At 40.8% G+C, this 12,190-nt stretch overlaps 2 protein-coding genes across 5 annotated transcripts in view; both read left to right on the top strand.

Moving 5' to 3' along the window:
• LOC100347754 (guanylate-binding protein 3) overlaps positions 1-12,190 on the top strand; it is a 216,319-nt gene that overhangs the window by 32,841 nt on the left and 171,288 nt on the right. The window lies entirely within an intron of this gene.
• Positions 10,536-12,190, top strand: part of LOC138850611 (guanylate-binding protein 3-like) — a 65,037-nt gene continuing 63,382 nt past the window's right edge. For all 3 annotated transcript variants that reach the window (XM_070078105.1, XM_070078103.1, XM_070078104.1), the window contains exon 1: positions 10,536-10,667. The gene's annotated coding sequence lies outside the window, so the exon portion shown is untranslated. The remainder of the gene's footprint in view (positions 10,668-12,190) is intronic.

Genomic DNA, 12,190 nt, shown 5'->3' with positions numbered 1-12,190 from the left:
AAGTGATGGCTTTACCAGCTATGCCACAATGCCAGCACTGGTACGGCAACTCTTCTGGTGTTTTTTTCATAAGTCTTTATCATGTCAAACAGCTTCAGCTTGCAGGGTTTCAGAAAACATCCATTTTATGTGTGTTCTTTTATTGTGTGTATGATGCAACATCAGAAACTTGGGACAAAATTGGCAATGTTAGTTGAGAGACTTTTTTTTAAGATTTATTTATTGGAAAGGCAGATTTACACAGAGCCAGAGGCTGAGGCAGAGTCTTCCATTTGCTGGTTCACACCCCAGATGGCCACAACAGCCGAGGCCATGTTGATTCGAAGCCAGGAGCTTCTTCCATGCCTCTCACACTGGCACAGGGCCCCAAGGACTTGACAATCTTCTACTGTTTTCCCAGGCCATAGCAGAGATCTGGATCCGAAGTGGAGCAGCTGGGACTAGAACTGGCGCCCATATGGGATGTGGGCACCACAGGCAGTGGCTTTACTGGTTACATCACAGCACTGTCCCTAGTTGTCAGACTTATAGTCAGTTATTGGAGGAAACTAAAGGAACTCAGGATTCAATCCAGATTGTATATAAATAATGAAATCTCAAAAACAATTAGCTAGGATCTAACAATGGCTATACAGTGCTTCCCTTCTGAAACATCCTCTGTCTCAATTTATCAATTCTAGCAAAGATAATCACACCATGTCCAATTTACTTGCAAAATAAATTTAATGTCATTAAACTTAACGTGATCAATTATATAAGAACAGTAAGAATGGCAGTTGGTCATCTAGATTCTTTTTTATATCTCTTTCACTGGACTTTGTTAAAGAATCTAAAATTGGAATTTTCAAATCTTTAAATGTTAGGAACTGTGTCTATGGACTCAGCATCATATTGTGCCTATGATATCTCAAGAGCTGGGCTGGGTGAATACGTCCCATCCCATGATCCCCAAAATATCTTGGTGTTCCTGCATTATTAGGAAGTGATGTTATTTAGTCTCCTGTAAGCGCACTGCTGTGGTTTGGATGTTGACTGCCCTCTCAAAGCCCATATTTTAAAGCCTTGGTCCCCAGAGAGGTGGTTGAACCTTTCAACCGTTACGCTTAGTGGGAAGTGTTTAGGCATTGGGAGCCTGTCCTCAGATGGTGGTTCTCACAAGATGGCTATTAAAATAGTCTGAGTTTGCTTCCATAGCTCTCTCTACTTCCCCACTTAACAAGTGATAATTGCTTTATATGTGTTCCACCAAAATATCTTGTTCCACCACTACCAGAGCTCAAGCCATTAGGGTTACCTGATCTTGGACCTTCAAAACTGAGGTCTGAGTGAATCTTTATGTTAATAAAGTTAATTGTCTAAGATATTTTGATATAGCAGAAATATAGTAAAATTGAAATCTGGTATCGTAGTGAGGTTATTACGATGACAATAATTGAAGATGTGGAGGAGACTTTGGCATGGGCTTATTGCAAATGATTGGGAGAGTTTGGCAGCAAAGGGCAGAGAAACCTAAAATACTTAAGCAGAGCATTAATACCAGTCCAGGAGAGGGTTCAGAAGACCTAAATGTTGAAAGATGTGTGGATAACAAAGGCAATGCTCATGAGGTTTCAGATGAAAATGGGGATGTGACCCTATGGGGAACTGGACCAAGGGCTACACTTGTTACACTGTGGCAAAAACTTGGCTTTCTTATGTACGTGCTCTGAAATTTTGTGGAAGATCAAAATTTTAGATGATAGACCAGCATATTTGGTGAATGATTGTAAGGCAGCAAAGTGTTCAGGCTGTGGCATGGATATTATTGGCCGCTTCTAACTAGTTTATCTCATAATAAGAAATTGGAGAAAATAGAGCTGAGTGAAACGATTTGAAAATTCATACCTGGCCAAAGAGGGAACAAATCTCAAGAATGTTTAGGACAAGAGACTGCATTGGATAAACTGCTTGTTGAATATATTAGTGTAGATAAACTGAGTCATGTGCTAAGTGACCAAACAATGGGGAAAAAAAGGCATGGATGGTACGATGGAAATCTTGATGGGCATGCTTCCCATCTGCAATTCTGGAAGTCCTGCAGGCCTGGAAGAATGGAATTGTTCCATTGAGCATTGAAGCACTTGCCTGTGTTTCCTCAGGACTGCCTTCATATTTGTTTCCCTATGTTCAGCCACTCAATCACTCTTTAGCTCATTCATGATTCTAAGGGGCCCAGGTGCTACTTGTGCTGGCCGATTTTGCTCATGTGCAGAATACAGTAATTATGAGGTCATGTTGTTTTCCACAAACATTTTAAAGGAAAGCATGAGAGGCCAAGCAAAATTTGCTACAGTGCCAAAGCCTCTGCAGATAGGGTCAAGGGGTATTGCCCTGTGGACCCCAGTACCAGTATTGCAGCTCAGTAGGTTAGGCTACCACCTGCCATGCCAGCATCCCTTGTGGGTGCCAGTTGTGGTCCCAGCCACACCACTTTCAATCCAACTCTCTACTAATGTGACTGAGAAAGCAGAAGAAGATAGCCAACTTCTTGGACCCCTGAACACACATGGGAGACTCAGATGGAGTCTCTAGCTCCTGGCCCTGGCCTGGTTCAATCCTGGACATTTTGGTCATCAGGGGAGTCAACCAGAGAATGGAATATCTCTCTTTGTGTAAATCTGCATGTCAAGTATAGGACAAAATTTTTCAAAAAAGATCACATGTTACTATGAAATTATACTCATTCTTTTAAACAGAGTGATAATCAAATGATTTTCAAAGCAAACAGAGGAAGTTACATGGTTTTAGGAAAAAACTTTAAGAGTTTAAATCAGTTTCTCCAAGTAATTTTTGATTCCCTAAATTCTTTCTTGTTTTTTTTTAATATATTTTATTAATATAAAGAGAACAGATTTAATGTAGTTCATAGATACAGTTTTAAGAATATTATACTTCCTCTCCTGTCTCCCTCTTTCTTTCTTTCTTGTTTAAATTTTGAAATAACATATTTTTATTTTACTTTACACCAAAGGCTTAATGCAGCACTAAATAATGAGATTAACAAGTAAAAAGCAGAAAGACCACTGTTTAGCAGACACATGTACAAGGGCTATAGACAATAATCAAATCCAAAAATGTCAATTTCACTTGTATACATTAAATATTTTTATAATCTTTCCGTATATTAGGTACCACAAAATTAGAGAAAACACATGATATTTTTATTTTTGGTGACTCATTTCACTAAGCATGGCTTGTAGTTGCATCCATTTTGTTGTAAATGCCAAGACTCCATTATTTTCATAGGTGACTAGTATTCTTTCATTTTCATATATGCCATTTTCTTTAATCACTCATCAGTTGATGGACATCGAGGATCATTCTTAGGTACTGTGAATTCAGATGGCATAAGCATTTGAGTACAGACGACTTTTTCATATGCTGATTTTATTTACTTTGTGTATATTCCCAGAAGTGGTATAGTTGGGTCATATGCCAAATCTAATTTTAGTTTTCTATGAGATCTCCATTGTGTGTTCCTTAATGGTTGTAACAGTTTGCATTTCCACCTACAGTGTATTAGTGTATGCTTTTCTCTACATCCCTGCCAGAATTTGTTGTTTTTTAATATTTAGCTGACAGTCATTCCAACTGGGTGAGATGATACCTCACTTTGGTTTTATTTATATTTCCCTGTTGGCTAGTGATTCTGAGTATTTGTTAAAATGTCTGTTGGTTATTTGAGTTTCACCTTTTGAAAAATGCCTGTTCAAATCCTTTGCCCATTTCTTAATTAAATCATGTATTTTGGTGTTGTTGAGTTTCTTGAGCTCTTTATGGAACCTGGATATTAAACCTTTAGATTCATATAATTCCATGCATATTTTTACTCTCATTGCCTTTGTTTCTTTGATCTTAACCAAGAAGTCTTTACCCATGTCAATGCATTGCATCATATTTTCCTCTAGTGATTTGATGATTTCTGATCTTAGCTTTATATTCTTGAGCAACTATGAATTTTCACATAGGGTATAGAGAAAGGGGTCTTGTTTCATACCTATGCACGTGGAAATCCAATTTTCCCAACAGCAAAGAGTGATTTAACTTCAATAGTCAATGATTAGTTGGTTGTAGATGCGTGGATTAATTTCTGGTGTTTCTATTAATTTCTATCAGCTCACATGTCTGTTTTTCGCCAATACCATGCTGTTTTGATAATAATAGCTGTAGGATGTCTTGAACTCTGATATTGCAATGCTGCTGGCTTTGCCTTTAGTATTTTTTTTATTTTTATTTTTTATTTTTTGACAGGCAGAGTGGACAGTGAGAGAGAGACAGAGAGAAAGGTCTTCCTTTGCCATTGGTTCACCCTCCAATGGCCACCGCGGCAAGCGTGCTGCAGCTGGCGCACCGCACTGATCCGATGGCAGGAGCCAGGTGCTTCTCCTGGTCTCCCATGGGGTGCAGGGCCCAAGGACTGCACTCCCTGGCCACAGCAGAGAGCTGGCCTGGAAGGGGGGCAACCGGGACAGAATCCGGCACCCCGACCGGGACTAGAACCCGGTGTGCCGGCGCTGCAAGGCGGAGGATTAGCCTAGTGAGCTGCGGTGCCGGCCTGCCTTTAGTATTGAAGATGGCTTTGTTTATCTGGGAAATCATGTTTCTGTATGAGTTTTCTAGATATGAGAAGAATGCCTTTTGATGTATTATTGCAAATGCTGATGGGGAGAGGGTGGAATGCAAAAAAATAAGCAAAGTTAGAAGCCATGGGAAGAAGATTCTTACCATGTTGCGTTTTTTTTTCCTTTTAAACAAAACAAATATTAATAAATAGTCTCTTATTTATTTTTTTAATATTTATTTAATAAATATAAATTTCCAAAGTACAACTTTTGGATTATAGCAGCTTTTTCCCCCATAACCTCCCTCCCACTCACAACCGTCCCATCTCCCGCTCCCTCTCCTATCCCATTCACATCAAGATTCATTTTCAATTATCTTTATATACAGAAGATCAATTTAGTATATACTAAGGAAAGATTTCAACAGTTTGCATTCACACAGAAACACAGAGTAGAAAGTATTGTTTGAGTACTATTTATACCATTAATCTCATAGTACAACACATTAAGGACAGAGATTCTACATGGGGACTAAGTGTAGTGACTCCTGTTGTTGATTTAACAATTGACACTCTTGTTTATGGCGTCAGTAATCACCTGAGGCTCTTGTCATGAGTTGCCAAGGCTATGGAAGCCTCTGAGTTCACCAACTCCGATCTTATTTGGACAAATTCATAGTCCAAGTGGAAGTTCTCTCCTCCCTTCAGAGAAAGGTACCTCCTTCTTTGATGGTCCCATTCTTTCCACTGGGATCTCACTCACAGAGATTTTTTTTTTCCAGAGTGTCTTGGCTTTCCATGCCTGAAATAGTCTCATGTGCTTTTTAGACAGATCCGAATGCCTTAAGGGCTGATTCTGAGGCCAGAGTGCTGTTAAGGACATTTGCCATTCTATGAATCTGCTGTATATCCTGCTTCCCATGTTGGATCGTTCTCTCCTTTTTAATTCTATCAGTTAGTATTAACAGACACTAGTCTGGTTTGTGCGATCCCTTTGACTCTTAATCCTATCATTATGATGAATTATGAACTGAAACTGGTCACTAAATGCCCATCAACAGTAGACTGGATAAAGAAATTATTGTATATGTACTCTATAGAATATTATACAGCAGTAAAAACAATGAAATCTGGTCATTTGCAACAAAATGGAGGAATCTGGAAAACATCATGCTGAGTTAAATAAGCCAGTCCCAAAGGGACAAATATCATATGTTCTTCCCGATTGGTGACAACTAACCAAGCACCTAAATGGAAACCTGTTGAAGTGAAATGGACACTATGAGAAACAATGACTTGATCAGTCCTTGTCCTGACTGTCGAGGAACAACTTAATACTTTATCCCTCCTAGTATTTTTTTGTTTGTTCTACTTAATACTATTGGTTGAACTCTTTAATTAACACACAATTATTCTTAGTTGTTTAAATTTAATTGAAAAGTGATCCCTGTTAAATATAAGAGTGGGAATAAGAGAGGGAGGAGATGTACAGTTCAGCACATGCTCAATTGGACTTACCCCTAATGTTAGAGTTAGAAACATGCCAGGGGATTCTAATTCAATACTATCAAGGTGGCATGTACCAATGCCATCTCACTAGTCAAAGTAATCAGTTTCAGTTCATAATTGATCTTTTTTTTTAAATAGGTCCCTTTGTTATTTAGGGACCCATCTGGGTCACCATTATGATATCATCCTTTCTTATTAATAGTTTTAGATACTAATAATCCTGTGGGTTCTTACTGTCTATTCAGAGATGAATTCTGAATACCAGCTCAAATAGACCAGGTGACATGGTAAGTTTTAAATGTTTCATTCAGTGAGAGAAACGCCCAGGAGTGAGGAGAGGAGAAAGGGGAGAAAGAAATCTAGAAGCTAAGTTGGGTCCATACCCGCAGAGAGCAGGCCGGGTGCCACGTGGAACAGGCATGTAGCAGGAAAGCAGAGGCAGAGTGGAGGCCAAAAGGCCGCACACTGGGAGGCGCAGGGCAACACACCATCTGAACTATTTTTATGTGAATAATTCCTCTGTGCCCAGAGACCCCTAACATGACAGTGCCTTGCCCATTGCTAATGCTTGTGTTTAACATGTGTCTAAGAATAAATGAATAGTTGAAAAGAAATCCTAAGGGGTCAGCACTGTGGCACAGCAGGTTAACGTCCTGGCCTGAAGCGCCAGCATCCCATATGGGCACCGGTTTGAGACCCGGCTGCTCCACTTCCAATCCTGCTGTCTGCTATGGCCCGAGTAGAAGATGGCCCAAGTCTTTGGGCCCCTGCACCTATGTGGGAGACCCGGAAGAAGCTCCTGGCTCCTGACTTCGGATGGGCACAGCTCTGGCCGTTGCAGCTAATTGGGGAGTGAATCGTTGGATGCAAGAACTCTCTCTCTCTCCTCTCTCTATGTAACTCTTTCAAATAAATAAATCTTTAAAAAAAATCCTAAATAAATAAGAATTACTTAGAAATTATTTACTGAAATCAATGATTTTTGCTTACATGAAATCTCTCTCATGTTATACATCTGCATTTTAATAATTATAAAATAATTTATATTCATGAATAGAAATTCATAATTAACTGTAATTGATGAAAAACATTGACTCATAAATGGGATAGCAATACCACTAATACTACTAAACTTGAAGTATCTTCATACACACATAATTATATTTATAAACATATTTATAAACATATTCCTTAGCAATAGTCAAATCACTGGTCATCAACATTTCTAAATTAATTCACAGCAGTAGATTTGCTTAACCTGGAATGGAGTAGGATGGTAGATGGAAAGCTCTGTTACTAATAAACATTCACAAAACATTCAATTGTCCCTGGAACTATGTTCTGGTTGCCTGAGATAAACAATAGATATAATTAGAAGACAGCTGATTTCTGGGCATCAACTCCATTTTAAGGAAACCTTGCCCGCTTTCACTTTGCATTTCATTTGAGAGAAGACGAAGTTTCCATCTGAGTCCTGATATGGGTACCAGAATTTGCTTTCATGCAAAACCTGCCAATGACTTTAGTTGTTATCCTTTGCATAAATACTCAGCTTCCTGGCTGAGAAGGTGAGCTGAGAAAAGAGAAAAGCCTGCCCATTTTAGCTGCAGTCATTGCAGACATTTGAGATGTGAAAGAGTAGATGGCAGCCATCTCTGTCTTTGTCTGCCTGGGTGTCCCTCTTTGTCTCATAGTCACTCAAAAATATAAGATTATGAACTTTAAAATTTCTGGTAGACAATTTTCTTTTACAGGCAGAGTGGACAGTGAGAGAGAGAGACAGAGAGAAAGGTCTTCCTTTTATCATTGACCATTTTAAAAGAAACAGCAAGAAGAAGGGACTCTGAACTGAACCTGAAGAGTAAAAGGAACTATTCTGTCATTTGGGTAGGTGGGATGTAGAAGGGGCCAGTTCACCAAGTGTTACACAGGATCGGTTAGACCTCTTATTCTAATCCATAATCATTTTCAGCAAGTATGCTCTTTGCTCCTCCCAGGGACCATTAGGTACACAAGTGCCTCGTGAGGCAGGGCTCTGGCTCCATCTACAACAGTGACATCTGACAGCTGAAGGGCACTGTCATGAGCACGCGACTCTGCCTCTCCCTGATTAAAAGGCAGATTTCATCAGTTCCTGCAATTTGCACAACTTAGAGAGGGCTTCATATTCAAGTATCCACATAAATAATCTTCCATTTAAAAATGTACTTTCATCACAGAGAAATTAATGACTATAGTTACATTTGTAACTAGAATTTGCTGGATTACAAACTCTGCTTAGAAGAACTCCCACTTTCCAGCTCCCACCTATCAGGGGACTCTTTCAATTTATTCTCAGGTCATCTGCAGCATCCTTGGAGGAAATCTGTGTAACTACTCTAAATTTTGTGTTCACAATGTGTATCCCAGGGAAGCCAGAGCTCACAACAGGATACCAATGTGTCCTCCAGATAGGGACACTTGTGGGTATTTGTGCAGCACAGGGGACAAATCTGTTGGAATGTGTGGAAACATTCTGTGGAAAAATCTCCCAAGCAGCAGACCTGCATTATTTTAAGGAGAAAAGTTCTTAGTTTTCCTTGTTCATCTGTATTTTCCATTTACTTTTTTAAACCATTACTTATAAAATTGAATGCATTAAAAGGATTATGTTACATATTGTAAAAACAATTTCAGATCATTCATTACGCCAGCCAATAAATGACTAAGGAATAAGCTGTTGAAAACTCATAATTTCAGATTGGAGCTGTGGCATATGGGTAAAGCCTCCGCCTGCAATGTCACATCCTAGATGGGTGCCAGTTTGAGTCCCAGCTGCTCCACTTCCGATCCAGATCTCTGCAATGGCCTGGGAAAGCAGTAGAAGATGGCCCAAGCACCTGGGTCCCTGCATCCATGTGGTCCTGGCTCTGACTCAACCCAGCTCTGGCTGTTGCAGTCATTTGGGGAGTGAACCAGCCGATGGAAGACCTCTCTCTCTCTCTCTCTCTCTCTCTCTCTGTCTCTCTCACTCTCTTTCTTTCTTTCTCTCTCTCCCCCTCTGCCTCTGCTTCTGCCTCTCTGTAACTCTGCTTTTCAAATAAATAAATCTTTTAAAAAACTGATAGTTTCTGCTCATCCATATGACAAGGACCCTTAAGCCAACAGGAAAGTAGTACAAAGAAATGATCATGTGACATCCTTCCAGAGGTAGGGAAACAGAGGGCTTGGGTTTCCTGCAGGTCAAGTTGGGAGAAAAATGTTGTCTTCCATCTCCCTCTACTCAGTCACATTCTGCAATCCACTGAAGCTGACCAATCTGTTCAAGCTAGTACTGAAAAACAAGACTTGCTGTTACTTTTGATTCTGGTTTCTTCCTCAGTTTCACTGAGTGTTTGCACATCTAACGAGTTATGTTTCAAGAACAGCATGTGAAAGTTCAAAGCTTGGCAGGACATCTGGACTAGCAGTTAAGATGCCAGTTAAGACCCTGTCTCATATTGGAGTGCCTGGCTTTGATACCCAGCTCTAACTCCTGCTCCCGGCTTCCTTCTAATGCTGATACGGGAGGCAACACTGATGAGTCACGTGGTGTGGTGTGTATAAGATGAAATGCTACTTGTAATATTCAACCACCAAGCAGATCTCAGATCATCATGCTAAGTGAAGTAAGCCATACCCAGAAACACAAAAATCACATGTTATCTCTTATTTGTGAAAATAAAAAGTATAAACATGGTGTGGATGCTGTATCACTAGTGATAGAATTATAAATATTGCTTCACTGAATTATGCCATGTAAATGGAAATACACCCTTCTTTCCCCAGGTTAAAAAAAAAAAGAGAGAAACTAGTTCCAGGAAGCATTATACACCCTACAGGAACCTGGGAATGTATTTGAATCATACTTAGGTCGGCTTTTGTGGAAACATCCACACAATGAGACACGTTCTTCAGCTTACCTGAGCCACCCTCACAGGGCTGCGCAGGTGTGAAGGGGCCCTTTCTGAGGTCTGCTGGTTGCTTGCCTGTGTCTCCTCAGCAATCCGCCAGAGCAGGCACCTGCACTAGGGCTCCATGCCAGGTGCTTCCTGTTTGGATTTCAGGAGGATGAACTGCTTTTCCTTGCAGGCCCCTGTGCAAGCCCCTGACCTGCAGGGAGGTCAGCTTGCCCAGGAGTGTGCGTGTTACCCAGGCAGTGTCTGTGGTGGCCATTAGAGGCAGAGGCTGCTCTTGTCTGACTGAAGGGTGCTAAAATGGACAGAGGGACAGGGGCTCCTTCAGGGATTAGCAGGGGCACAGCGGTTCAGAACCTGGAAGCCTAAGACTTCCTCACCCCCTCTTCCTAGAAACCACGATTTCCTGTCCACCTGCAAAATACAGCAAACATCTCAACCGTTACCAAGAAAAGCATATGATTTCGCTTTCGGTTGTCCTCCACTCAGCCCTTATTTGGGTGGTGAGAACAGCGGTGGTTTTCAACTTAACAGTGTGTGTAGGAGGAGCCAGATCAGGAGCGATGGCAAGTGGTGAGCGCAGGCACAGGAGAACTTGGCCCTGACTGTGGCGCCCTGGTCAGGTAAGTGCGAGGAGGTGCTTCTTCTCCTTGGCCCCTTCCCTTCACTGAGGGCGACCACCATGAATTCCTAGCGCAGCCTACTTAGGAGTGGTGGGCGCAGGCAGCAGGAGGACTTCACAGGCCTGGTGCGAGGCCGGCAGGGGCTTTCTCTGGACCCCTTAGTATCTCAATGGATTTTAGAGGCTGCAGCCCTGTGCCTGCTGTGCCCAGGATGCCCTGCTGCTCCTAGGGTTTCCAATCTGGGCTGCAAGCAAAGAGCTCTGAGTAGAACAAGAAGGGAAGGATCCTACCCGCTTATGTGCAAAGGGGCTGAAGTCCTTTCTAGGACCCAAATCCAGCACCTGGCAGAGGCGCTGCTGTGGGGTGGCTACCTCCCGCCACCCTGCTCCTGGAGCTCTTTATGCTCAGTGAAGTAAACCAGCACAGAAAGACCAGTGCACCGCGATCACACTCCTGTGGAATCAAAGAATTCATCTCACAGCAGTTAAGTGTGTAATGGTGGTTTCCAGCGGCTGGGAGGAAAGCGTGGGCAAAGGCAATTTAGGAGGTACTAAGTTATTTTAGATAAGAGTAAGCAGTTCTAGTGTTCTGCAGTATGTAGGGTGATACTGATAGTGTACTAAAGATTTTTCTTAAAAGTAGAAAAATCTAGAAGAAAAGATTTGAAGGTTTTCCCCATAAAGAAATGATAAATGTATCATGAGGTAGTTATGTTTAACCTGATTGGCCATTGCACAATGTGTCATATATCAAAGCATCACATGGTACAAAATATGTATAATTTTTAAAAAGGATTTGGTTAAGCATCTAAGAGGTAGAGGACAGAGAGAAAGAGACTGATTCCCACGCAGTGGTTCACTCCCCAGATGTCAGCAACAGCTCACTTAACCTGCACCACCAGAACCTGAGTAAAAGCAAATCATTGGTTACATAGCTCAGAATGCTTTGCATCAAATACACAATGCACAGCTCCAGTTTCACTGCCCAATTCTGCTCCCAAGCACTTGTACACAAGTAGAGAAACTATACAAAGAAAGGTTATTAAAAACTTTTGTTTGTTTTTCTAACAGATCTTGGATTGTTATTATTTCTTGGTAATTTCAACTTAAAGAACAAGGAGGCGTATCCTAATACATTTTCAGACTTTCTTGTTGTGGTAAAAGGATTTTAATCATTTATATTAAAAAAATTTAGTGAGTGTCTTTTTCTCAGTATTACAGTAGCAAATCAGGCAGCCATTATTGCTTACCTGTAACCTTGATGAGAAATTTACAAAGATGAAGTCCAACTGTAAGGTCTCCCCCCAAGCTACGGATGATTTAAAAATGTTTTATTGTGACATTAATATAAAGAGAGCAGATTTGACATAGTTCACAGGTAGGATTCTAAGAATATAATGATACTTATCCTCCAGCCTTCCTCCCTCTCTCTCTTTCTTTGAAGGTTTGAGATAACACTGTTAACTTACATTATGGTCAAAGGCATAATGCTATATTAAATAAAGAGTTCAACAAGTTAAAAGA

Source organism: Oryctolagus cuniculus, chromosome 7 (genome assembly GCF_964237555.1).
Source record: "Oryctolagus cuniculus chromosome 7, mOryCun1.1, whole genome shotgun sequence".
NCBI classification, from domain to species: Eukaryota; Metazoa; Chordata; class Mammalia; order Lagomorpha; family Leporidae; genus Oryctolagus; species Oryctolagus cuniculus.
The sequence above is the reverse complement of the archived record's forward strand: the minus strand, read 5'-3'. Positions and strand labels throughout refer to the sequence as shown.